Source organism: Elgaria multicarinata, chromosome 9 (genome assembly GCF_023053635.1).
Source record: "Elgaria multicarinata webbii isolate HBS135686 ecotype San Diego chromosome 9, rElgMul1.1.pri, whole genome shotgun sequence".
Taxonomy (NCBI): Eukaryota; Metazoa; Chordata; class Lepidosauria; order Squamata; family Anguidae; genus Elgaria; species Elgaria multicarinata.
This window is the reverse complement of record NC_086179.1, coordinates 7,176,569-7,189,363: the sequence shown is the minus strand read 5'-3', so window position 1 is coordinate 7,189,363 and position 12,795 is coordinate 7,176,569. Positions and strand designations below refer to the sequence as shown.

The 12,795-nt window shown below is 47.0% G+C and overlaps 1 protein-coding gene across 4 annotated transcripts in view; it reads right to left on the bottom strand.

The window, feature by feature from the left end:
- Positions 1-12,795, bottom strand: part of PLXNA4 (plexin A4) — a 695,664-nt gene that overhangs the window by 189,139 nt on the left and 493,730 nt on the right. The gene's annotated exons all lie outside the window — the stretch shown is intronic.

Below are 12,795 nucleotides of genomic sequence, written 5' to 3'. Positions count from 1 at the left end.
ATATAAACATTCAAGTAAATAGTGGGCTAAATCTTCTATTTCAGGCCAGTGAGATCACATTAAGCCAGTCCTTTTACAACTTCATTGGCTGCCAGTCCAGGTCCAGGCCCAATTCAAAGTGCTGGTATTGACATTTAAAGCCCTAAACGGTTTGGGGCCAGGTTATTTGAAGGAACGCCTCCTCCCATATGTACCTGCCCTGACCTTAAGATCATCTACAGGGTGCCCTTCTCTGTGAGCCCCTGCCAAAGGAAGTGAGGCAGGTGGGTACTAGGAGGAGGGCCTTCTCCGCACCCTGCGGAGCTCCGGATCCGGATCGGAGCTCCGTTTCCGCCCCCCATAGGCTTGCATTAAGCTAAAAAAGTATACAACTTTTTTTCTGTTAAAGTTAGAAACCTCAAGTTTGGCACCATGACACCTCATGGAGGTATACACATGCACGCCAAGACTCAAGGCAATCCTATCTTCCCCTGATTTTTGGCGAATTTATGAAAATCGGACACCCCATTCACACCCCTTTCGATAGCTCCGTCAATTTGCACGTTAAAAATGTCAAACTTGCCACCATGATAGCTTATCCAGGGATACATATGCACACTGAGACTCAAGGCAGTCCCATCATCCCCTGATTTTTGGGGAATTTATGAAAATCGGGCACCCCATTCACACCCCTTTCGATAGCTCCGTCAATTTGCACGTTAAAAATCTCAAACTCACCACCATGATAACTTATCCAGGGATACAGATGCACGCCAAAACTCAAGGCAGTCCCATCATCCCCTGATTTTTGGGGAATTTATGAAAATCGGGCACCCCATTCACACCCCTTTCAATAGCTCCGTCAATTTGCACGTTAGAAATCTCAAACTCGCCACCATGATAGCTTATCCAGGGATACAGATGCACGCCAAAACTCAAGGCAGTCCCATCATCCCCTGATTTTTGGGGAATTTATGAAAATCGGGCACCCCATTCACACCCCTTTCGATAGCTCCGTCAATTTGCACGTTAAAAATCTCAAACTTGCCACCATGATACCTTATCCAGGGATACACATGCACGCCAAGGTACAAGCCAACGGCGACGGTGGCAGAGCCCGGTAAGGGACCAAGGGGGAGGGGGGCCTTACCTGCCTCCATCCGCAGTCGCTAGGCTTCTTCAATTGAGCCCGCAGTTCAACGAGGAAGTCTGGGCCTTGTGGCACAGGTAAGGGAGAGGAGGGAGGGGGGGTTACCGGGCCCTGCCGCTGTCGCCGCATGGGCGACAGCGACAGCGGCAGGGCCCGGTAAACCTCACTTACCTTTCCGGCGGAGCTCCGGATCGAGGCGAAGGATCCGCCTTCACCTCGATCCTCTTCGCCACGCTCCGCCGGCCCCCCAATCCTCTTCACCTCCGCCTTAAGGGCAGGCGAAGCCCCCCGCTCCGCTTCTAATTCGCCGGTCCGATTAGAAGCGGAGCACATCCCTACTGAAAACAGTCCTTTTCCAAGAAGCATTCCTTAAATGATCAGCCACAGTCTTTAATGATTTTCAGTTTTTAATTATTTGAATATGGTGTATTCATTGTTCTCCCTTTGTGCTATTGTGCCTTTTAATTTGTTTTTAGCTGTGTATATTTACTGTTTTATACTGTATGTTTTATATCTGTACGCCGCCCTGAGATCTTAATGATATAGGGTGGGATATAAATGTTTTAAATAAATAAATAAATAAATAAATTATGTTCAACGCTCTGGAATCTATAAAGATATGAAGTGGTATACAAATGTTGTAAATCTGTTGAACCGCACAGCATGGTTACTTTTGGTGTATGTGTGTGTGTGTGTGTGTGTGTGTGTGTGTGAAAGAGAGAGAGAGGACAGAAAAAAAGTCCAGAGGTCCACCTTACCTATGGGAGGTATAGACTTGGCTGTTCAAATCATGCCATTATGAAAGCATTGTGACATCATAGGTAACACCCACAAGTGACACAGTATGAGTTGTGGCACCAGAAGCAGTTGGGCATTGCTTGAATCAAGTAGGGATGTTGCGAAAGCCTGACTGAGCCTGGGAGTCTGATGGCCTCCCGTGAGTCTGCACCCCTGGACCCAGTCGGGCGCATTTGGTGTGATCGCGGACCTACGCTTGAGCGCTCACAAGGCCCCTATGAGCACAGGGCATCACTTCCACAGGGAGAAGCGAAATTGACTACTTGGCCGAGGAAATGCTCTGGAAGATCATCAGAACAGTATGTGGAATACTTCCTCGCTAAGTTTCTCTTCTCTGTTCAAAGGTCTCCTAAGATGCTTTCATAGAATCATAGAATCATAGAATCATAGAACAGCAGAGTTGGAAGAAGCCTACAAGGGCATCGAGTCCAACCCCATGCTCAGTGCAGGAATCCACCCTAAAGCATCCCTGACAGATGGTTGTCCAGCTGCCTCTTGAAGGCCTCTAGTGTGGGAGAGCCCACAACCTCCCTAGGTAACGGATTCCATTGTCGTACTGCTCTAACAGTCAGGAAGTTTTTCCTGATGTCCAGCTGGAATCTGGCTTCCTTTAACTTGAGCCTGTTATTCCGTGTCCTGCACTCTGGGAGGATCGAGAAGAGATCCTGGCCCTCCTCTGTGTGACAACCTTACTGTAACTTCTATGCTAAGTTTTTTTAAAAAATGTTTTCTATCACGTGTTTTAACCATGCTCATATATTGTAAATAATTGTACGTTTTAATGACGATTTTGAGCTTGTCGTATAATGAAATAATGATTATGGTTTTATGATATTTTAACGATGACTGCTGTTGTTTCTAATGAGTCTGTGACCGCATAATAAGATGATGATGATGGTGGTGATGATGATGAGTGATCGGCAGCCACCTGCCCTTGCTGCTGAAATTGTACATCCCCCACCCACCCACTGCGTCAATGGCGCCAAGCGCTCGCCAGGCCGAGCTGAGGCTCAAAAGAAGCATGCGCAGCCCGGTATGTGGGGGCAGATGGCAGCAGCGATGGGGCAAGTATCTACCCATGCCTATCATCAAGAAGTGATGTGGCATCAGGGCAGGCAAGATTAGAAAAGACACACCATTGTGCCACCTTAGGGGAGTTATTGATTTCCTAGCAGGGGATGTATAAGGAAGGTGGAGGTGTTGGGAGACAGATCAAGCAAAGCAAAACATAACCTTAGTAGGCTCAGAAAAGGGCAAGAGAGGCATGAGCTGAAGGAACTCTCAATGTAGCACAGGCTGGTGTCTAAGGGCATGTCTACACATCCCGGTGCTCCGGGAGGGAGCGGGGAGGATCTCACCCTGATAGCCTGATAACCCTCCTAGCCCTGATGGTTGTGTGCTATCTCCAGTATTCGAGGCAATAAACCTGTGTGCACCAGTTGCTGGGGAGCATGGGTGGGAGGGTGCTGTTGCACCATTTCCTGCTTGTTCATTCCCTGGCCGATGGCTAGTTGGCCACTGTGTGAATAGAGTGCTGGACTAGATGGACCCTTGGTCTGATCCATCATGGCACTTCATATGTTCGTAATGGCTACTAGCCCTGATGGTTGTATGCTGTCTCCAGTATTGGAGGCAGTAAGCCTGTGTGCACCAGTTGCTGGGGAACATGGGTGGGAGGGTGCTGTTGCACCATGTCAAGCCTTGTTCATCCCTGGCCGATGGCTGGTTGGCCACTGTGTGAACAGAGTGCTGGACTAGATGGACCCTTGGTCTGATCCAGCATCAGGGCTCTTCTTATGTTCTTATGGTATTCTGATTGTGAGATCCTCCCCTTTGTCCACACGCAGTGTGCGACATCCAGGGAGGAAGGAGGACGTCACGCCTGCCATTTTGTTTTTTGTTTTTATATTGAAGATGAGTGCATGAGTGCTCCAACGAAAAGGTTAGTGTTTTTTTTTTTAAAAAAATCCCACTTTCCCCACCCCACCCCCAATGGGCACGGAGCACCTGAGGAGCTCCGTGCCCCATCCCAGGTCCTTGCGAGTAAACATGAGGAGCCGGGATGATCCTGACACTGCAGGAGAAGTCAGGATTAAAGCCATTCCGGTTATCCCGGGGAAATAGAGGGATCATTCCTTCCTGCCCCCGGGATCCCCTGTGCATAATGTGGACGCACAGGGATAATCTGGGGGAATCCCCAGGATAAGGCATTATGATGTAGACATGTCCAAAGTCAGAGGGTGGGGTAGCAAGGAGGTATAGTTCTTTACAGTAACCTTCTGTGGGGGGGCGGGGTAAATGAAAAAACGGCCCATTGGTTTTCTCTGCTCATATACCTGCATATTTTTATAACTATTTCCTAGACAAAAGCTTTAGCTTTCATAGATCTCCAAGAGAAGAAATATCCAAAGCCGGGGAGCAACCACCAAACATGCCTCTCTGGGTGCCCGTGTCGATTGTGCCTGGAGAAAATCAAGATACAGGTCTTCGAGAATGGCTGACAGTTGCCAGGGAAGGAAGCTGTTATGGCTTTTATCTCATAACCCACATGCCTAATGGGTGCCAGGTTAATACAAAAGGACAACTCCAACAGTTAGCTAATTATCATCCACTTAGCTAATGTACCAAACCCTCAAAGGGTGGCTTCAATGGATTCTTCTGATATTAGTAGCGATATTGGCCCCATTAAAATCCACTCTGAAGCTTAAATAGGAGAGTTAAATGATTCACCCGCTCCCAAACTTTGATGTTTCTCTTGCCAAGTTACGCACAGCTAGCTGGAGTTGGAAGAAGAATTCCAAAGGCAGCTGCATGGTATAAATGCAGAATCAAAAAGTCATAGAATCATAGAATAGTATAGTTGGAAGGAGCCTAGAAGGCCATTGAGTCCACCCCCTGCTCAATGCAGGAATCCACCCTGTCCAGCTGCCTCTTGAAGGCCTCTAGTATGGGTGAGACCACAACCTCCCTAGGTAACTGATTCCATTGTCGTACTGCTCTAACAGTCAGGAAGTTTTTCCTGATCTCCAGCTGGAATCTGGCTTCCTGTAACTTGAGCCCATTATTCCGTGTCCTGCACTCTGGGAGGATCGAGAAGAGATCCTGGCCCTCCTCTGTGTGACAACCTTTTAAGTACTTGAAGAGTGCTATCATGTCTCCTCTCCATCTTCTCTTCTCCAGGCTAAACGTGCCCAGTTCTTTCAGTCTCTCTTCATAGGGCTTTGTTTCCAGACCCCTGATCATCCTGGTTGCCCTCCTCTGAACATGCTCCAGCTTGTCTGCGTCCTTCTTGAATTGTGGAACCCAGAACTGGACGCAATACTCTAGATGAGGCCTAACCAGGGCCGAATAGAGAGGAACCAGTACCTCAAATGATTTGGAAGCTCTACTTCTATTAATGCAGCCCAAAATAGCATTGGCCTTTCTTGCAGCCATATCGCACTGTTGGCTCATATTCAGCTTGTGATCTACAATTCCAAGATCCTTCTCGTTTGTAGTATTGCTGAGGCAAGTATCCCCCATCTTGTAACTGTGCCTTTGGTTTCTATTTCCTAGATGTAGAACTTGGCATTTATCCCTATTAAATTTCATACTGTTGTTTTCAGCCCAGCACTCCAGCCTATCAAGATTAGGGGTGTGCACGGACCCCCCGCTCCGCTTCACTTGCAGATCCGCCATTTTCCGGATCGGGCCGCTCCGCCCCGCCCCCACTCCGCCCACTTCCGCTCCGCTCCGCTCGGAGCTCCGGATCCGGATCCGGAGCTCCGTTTCCCCCCCCATAGGCTTGCATTGAAAGCTAAAAAATTATACAACTTTTTTTCTGTTCAAGTTAGAAACCTCACATTTGGCACCATGACACCTCATGGGGATATACACACGCACGCCAAGTTTCAAAGCAATCCCATCATCCCCTGATTTTTGGGGAATTTTTGAAAATTGGGCACCCCATTCACACCCCTTTCCATAGCTCCGTCAATTTGCACGTTAGAAACCTCAAACTCGCCACCATGAAAGCTTATCCAGGGATACATACGCACGCCGAGACTCAAGGCAGTCCCATCATCCCCTGATTTTTGGGGAATTTATGAAAATCCAACACCCCTTTCCATAGCTCCGTCAATTTTGCACGTTAAAAAACCCCCTCAAACTCACCACCATGAGAGCTTATCCAGGGATACATACGCCGCACGCCGAGACTCAAGGCAGTCCCATCATCCCCTGTTTTTTGGCGGGGCTTAAACCTGCAAAATTTGGAACTTCCAAAACTCCAAGTGAGCGCAGGAAGGACTTCTCCCCTGAGTCAAAGCCACACACACACAACATCCCTGCGAGGTGGGCAGGGGAGGAGGGAGGGAAGGCAGGCAGGCATGCAGCTGGCATTTCTGGGGGCATAAGAAAGTGAGCCAAGGATAAGCCAGTAATGCATATAAAATGGAATAAATCAATAAATAAACAAAGGAGGGGTGGAATTAAAAGCAGCAGTGTTGCTCAATAAACAGCAAGAAGATTTTTTTTAAAAGGCTATATCTGTCTTTTACCAGCAATAGGGGGACGTGCCCAGGGGAGGGGGAAGCAACTGCCAGTTCAACTCAAGACAGCCACCAACAGCTCTGAGATTAAGAAGTAAACGCTCACTTCAACTCATAACAGGCATCGCTCCACCACTAAAAAGTGAACATTCACTTCAACTCATGATAGGCATTGCTCCACCGTTTTACTCTCTTTGGAAGGCTCTAATGGCCTTCCAGTGCAGGAGAGAGTGGGGGCATGTCCACGATGAGATGCCCTAGGGGAGCTCATCCCCTTGCACCACATCTTTTCAGTTGTTCCCCAAAGTTAGGGTGGGGAGCAGTGCTGTGTTTCTATCTCTTATTCTTGGCTTAGTATATGATTTCAGGTTGTGTTTGTGCATTTGGTGGGGCTACTGTGTTAAAAAACACGGGGAAAAGCCCGTTCAGATGAAGAAAGAGAAGTTTCCCAGAATCCCAAGTTACCTGTTTTGCCTATGCCCTCCTCTAACTTTGGGATCATCATGACCGGGAGCTGACTCTGCCCCTCAGCCCTTTGAAAAAGGTATTTTTCCCGCCGATTTTTTAAAAACTTCTAGCGCGCGACCCGTACGATGCAGAAAGTTGAGAGTAGTCTCAAAATGACCCCCATCCACGACTCTCTGTGCACAAGAATTTTCAGAACGATAGCTTAAACCCCCCCCAGTTATCCCCGATTCTTTCCCTCAATGCAATCCTATGGGCGAAAAGCCGAAAACGCCGTTTGAGCCGCGCGGTTGACCTGATTTTCAAAAAAATATAGCACGCGACCCACACGACGCAGAGAGGTGAGAGTGGTCTCAAAATGACCCCCATCCACGACTCTCTGTGCACAAGAATTTCCAGAACGATAGCTTCAAAAACAACCTAGTTATGCGTGATTATTTGCCGCAATGCAATCCTATGGCGAAATGTTTTCAAGATGGCGACCGGAGCGCTCCGCCTGAACTAGGAGCTCCGAAAAATGGTCGCTTCTCTTCGCCTTGCTTCTAGGGGTCTGCGGTCCGCTCCTACTCCGCCTCTGGGTAAGGCGGAGCAGGCCAATCCGCTACTGCTTCTACGCTCCTAATCGGAGCGGATCACACCCCTAATCAAGATCACTTTGAAGTTTGTTTCTGTCTTCCAGGGTATTAGCTATCCCACACAATTTTGTGTCATCTGCAAATTTGATCAGCGTTCCCTGCACCTCCTCGTCCAAATCGTTAATAAAAATGTTGAAGAGCACTGGGCCCAGGACTGAGGCCTGCGGTAACACACTCGTTGCCTTCCACCAAAAGGTGCAAACTGGTTAAATCCTGATCAAAAACAAAGTGAAACATATGTCCCATTCATCAATAGAGGGAAGACAGGAGTAGAGAACCAGGAATCACAAGCGGTACCAGGAGTCAGAGCTGAGGTACGGGCATAAATACACCAGAACCAGGAAGACTTTTGTGGCTTGGGCAAAGTCCCTGTCCCTGTTCCAAAGAGGAAGCCCTTTATAGTCCTTCCTGTCTAGGAGGACCCAATAGTCAGCGTGGATTATTGGCGAGGTCCATCTGGAGCACCCTTCACCACCAAGGAGGATGCTCCAATCTACAGTTCTGGTGGCTTATTGCAGGATATTCATCAATGTGAAATCTTCTTCTTCTTCTTCTTCTTCTTCTTCTTCTTCTTCTTCTTCTTCTTCTTCTTCTTCTTCTTCTTCTTCTCCTCCTCCTCCTCCTCCTCCTCCTCCTCCTCCTCCTCCTCCCTTCCGTCCTTCCTTCCTTCCTTCCTTCCTTCCTTCCTTCCTTCCTTCTTCCTTCTTCTTCTTTTGGCTTGATAGAGTTACTAAGTGTGTATGACTTATTTATTATTTATTTATTTAGAATAGTTATATACCGCTCCCCATTGAAAAATTTCGGAGCGGTGTACAAGGTAAAAATGAAATAAAAACAGAATAAAACAGTTAAAACAAAATTTAAAAAGAAGCAAAAAACAACAACACAGAAATCAAAGGCTGCATGTTAAAGAAAGGCTTCTTGGAATAAAGATGTTTTCAGGAGGCGCCGAAAGGAGTACAAGGTTGGAGCCTGCCTGACCTCCAGAGGCAGGGAGTTCCACAGGAGGGGCGCCACAACGCTGAAGGCTCTTCCCCTGGTGGATTCCAATCGGAGGATGGATCTAGGTGGAACCACCAGGAGCAGGCCCTCAGATGACCTCAGTGACCGGGCAGGTTGGTAAGGGAGAAGGCGCTGTCTCAGGTATCCTGGTCCCAAGTTGTTTAGGGCTTTGTACACCAGTACAAGAACCTTCAACCTGGCCCGGTAGCGAATAGGCAGCCAGTGCAGCTCCCTCAGCAGAGGAGTTCCATGCTGGAAAGGGGCAGCTCCAGACAACAGCCGAGCTGCAGCATTCTGCACTAGCTCCAGCTTCCGGAGCAGCTTCAAGGGCAGCCCCACATAGAGCGCATTGCAGTAATCCAATCTTGAGGTTACCAATGCCTGTACCACCGTGGCCAAGCTATCCCTGTTCAGGAGATGCCGTAGGAACCACTCACCCACAGGGCTTCTGTCTTGCCAGGATTCAGTCTCAGTTTATTGGCCTCATCCAGCCCATTACTGAGTCTAGGCACTGGTCCAGGACTTGCACAGCCTCACCTGATTCAGTTGTCACAGGGAGATAGAGCTGTGTGTCATCAGCGTATTGATGGCATTTAGCTCCAAATCCCCCTAACCTACACCAAGCAGGCTATTCCACTATGGAAGTGCTATGAAAACTAGGGTGACCATATGACCGGATTTGCCCCGGGGTTTTGATGGCAAATCCGGGAGGGGGAGGGGAAATCCGGATTTTTTTTTTCAAAGAGCAGCTCCAATGGGAATTAATAAAAATGCTTATAACTCCATCATTTTTTAAGATAAACACATGAAACTTGGCACAATGGTAGCTGTTATGAAGGGCTTTAGTCATACCAAATTTGAAACAGATCCGTTCATCCATTGATTTTTTAGGATTTTTTTAAAAATTGAGGTTTTAAATTATTATTTTTAAAATTGTCATTTTTAAAGATAAAGAGATGAAACTTTGTACCATGATAGGATTTCGGTTGAGCTTTAGCCACACCAAATTTGAAACAGATCTGTTCATCCATTGATTTTTTAGGAATTTTTTTAAAAATGAGGTTTTAAAAATATTTTTAAACTGTCATTTTTAAAGATAAAGAGCTGAAATTTGGCACCATGAAAGATTTTAGGTAGAGCTTTAGCTGTACCAAATTTGAAACAGATCTTGGGGCAGTAGTAAACCCTGTTAACAACAGCAGCTTGCAATGAGTGAAGATACAGTCAGAAAAGATATTTGAGGGAAGGGGAGAATGTAACACACAGATTATAGCAAAAGCTTCAAAGTACAGCAAAACCTACAAAAGTAGGAGTGAGTGAAGTTAATTTCAGATACATTGAATCTCTCACTTGTTCTTTATTTCAGTGATTTTAACATTAAGATATTATGTAGAACAGATTTGTCTTAAATGTGTGTTGTAAAATCAGACATGTGACCAAGGCTATGTTCGGGTGGGCACGCCCCCTTGGTACTGGACACGCCCCCTTAGGGGCGACCATGTTGTCCTCCTTTTTGGTTTCCAAAATATGGTCACCCTAATGAAAGCAGTATATAAAATGCAGGAGCCGCACTACTGCTTTATAGTGGTATGGGCCCATTGACACGTACCATTTACTACTTCCTTAGCACTATATCCTGCTTGGTGTGGCTCCTCCCTTTTATATATCGCTTTCATACTGCTTCCATATTGCAGTATTCTGCTTGGTGTCCCCCGAAATCTGAGACCGTTTTTGCGCATTTTTTGAAGTTTCAGCAATTTGCACAAATTGCTGAGCGAGTTGTACAAATTACAGCCAAATTTGTGCAAATTACCATCTGAGTTCTGCAATTTATGCAAATCCAGCCATAATTCGCACACATTGCTCATAAATTTGCAGAAAATGCTCATAAATTTGCAGAAAATGCTCATAAATTTGCAGAAATACCAGAACCTTCCCAAAGTATGCAAAATTCATAGGGGGAAGAAACATGATCTAGCTTGACTCACTAAAGATTGAGTTGGGTGCTACAACGGGAACTGAAAAAAGTCCCGGGTGTTGAGCCAAAGGAAATATGTTGAATCCACAAATGGGTTCCTCCAACATCTCTAACTGCATGGGGTAACTGCACTGATGCAAGGGCCATTGGTCTGAGCCCTGCTGGTGACAACACACCCGGTCTTTGATGCTACGTATAGGAAACGCGTCTGAGCCTGGAATTGACGGGGCCTGGCCTTTGTGCTATGAAGAATTTAGACCACCCTTCCCCAATCCAGTGTGTTCCAGAGCTATTGGATTGCAACTCCCAGCATCCCAGACAGCATGGCCAATAGTGATGGGTGATCGGAGTTGTAGTCCAAAAATCCTCAAAGGCACCAGTTTGGGAACCACTGATTTAGACCTAATGGCATCTCAGTATCTTGGTTCACGGACAGGAGGCACTGATATTTCGATGACACTGACAGATGCCGGGTTGCCTCCCACAGAGAGAAGTTGCCCAGATCAGGAGCTGAACATTATGGTCATCCCTGTTGCCATGGCGATCATGAATTTAATTCCAGCAAGCTGCCTCTAGCAAGAAACTCCTGTGGTGTTTTGCTCTTCAAAAATAAATAAATAAATAAATAAATAAATAAATAAATAACCACTAGCATTTCCCCTACGTAGTCACTGAACCAAGTTGCGAGGGCAGCTTTTGCCACTGAGTTACTGATCCTGCTATGCCCCGGATGGATGACGAGCGAGCAACGCCATTTTAAAATCCTTTTCCCATGTGTCCTTCTCTGCTGCTCCCCCTGACAACAAGGAAATATCTTTCTTTACACACATCTGGACAGGAGTTACAAAAAATGAGGACTGAGTTTGGGTTCTGGGGTGGGAAGCAAGATGTTATCATGGACGTCCTAGTGGTGGCTGAGTGTCCCACTATCCATATCCCTGCTTTTATTTATTTATTTATTTATTTTATTCCACTTATATACTGCTCCCATAGCCAGGGCTCTCTGGGCAGTTTACAGAAATTATAAAATTAAGATAAAAATGAGTATACAAAATTTAAAGTTCTAAAACACAGAACATATACACATAAAGCATTAAAAACCGTTAAAAAACTGAACATGTGGGTGATTAAGATGTGCCGCCATATGCCTGGGCAAAGAGTAAAGTCTTAACCTGGCACCGGAAAGATAACAGCGTTGGGGCCAGGTGAGCCTTGTCAGGGAGATCATTCCACCATAGTCTGGGGGCCACCACTGAAAAGGCCCTGTCCCTCGTTGCCACACTCTGAGCCTCTCTCGGAGTAGGCACCCGGAGGAGGACCTTAGATGTTGAACGTAGTGACCTCATTTGGCCTGAGATCAGAGACAGCAGTGGACATTCCCCTGTGCCCCGCTCTCGCTCCCATTTGGATTGGTGAGTGGAGTTAACAGCAGTGATTCCCCCAGGGGGAGGGGCTTGGAGGACGGATGTGGAACTGTGGAACCAGTGACCTAGGGAGGTTGTGGGCTCTCCCACACTAGAGGCCTTCAAGAGGAAGCTGGACAACCATCTGTCAGGGATGCTTTAGAGTGGATTCCTGCACTGAGCAGGGGGTTGGACTCGATGGCCTTATAGGCCCCTTCCAACTCTGCTATTCTATGATTCTATGATTCTGCAGGCCAGATTAGGCCCTGTGGGCCAGAGGTTCTGCAACCCTGATCAAGATATGATGATACCCAGGGAACCTTAGCCTACTGTTTTTGCATCATTGGGAAGACACTGCTTTGATGAAGCCGGAGAATCCCAGGTTCTCTGCAGCGCCAGGAGTTCATGCAGGAGGAGGCCATATGCCAGCCGGTTCCAATAACCACTAGAGAAATACGATTCACATGAGAGAATCGAGTTAAAAGCTGAGTGGCTGGTGGGGGAAAGGAGAAGCACACAGCCTGAATAGATTAAAAACAAACCAGGGAAATGACTTTGCTAGTAAGGGCCTGTGCAAGCAGCGAGAAGCTCACAGACGCAGGCTGACTCCAGCCTGCTCTATTTCAGCTGTTGCTGTGCACATCAGCCTGCTTATTACTAATCATTTCTCTTGTCGGCAATTGCTGTCCTGTATTATGAGGCATCCATCACTCTAAAGCAGGAGTGGCCAGCGGTGGCATTTCGTTCTCCAGGCAATGGTGGTGGTGGTGGTGGTGGTGGTGGGAAAAGTCGGCGTCATAATAAAGCTGCAACATATAGCAAGAAGGGAATTTACTAGGGATGTGCACCACCTAGG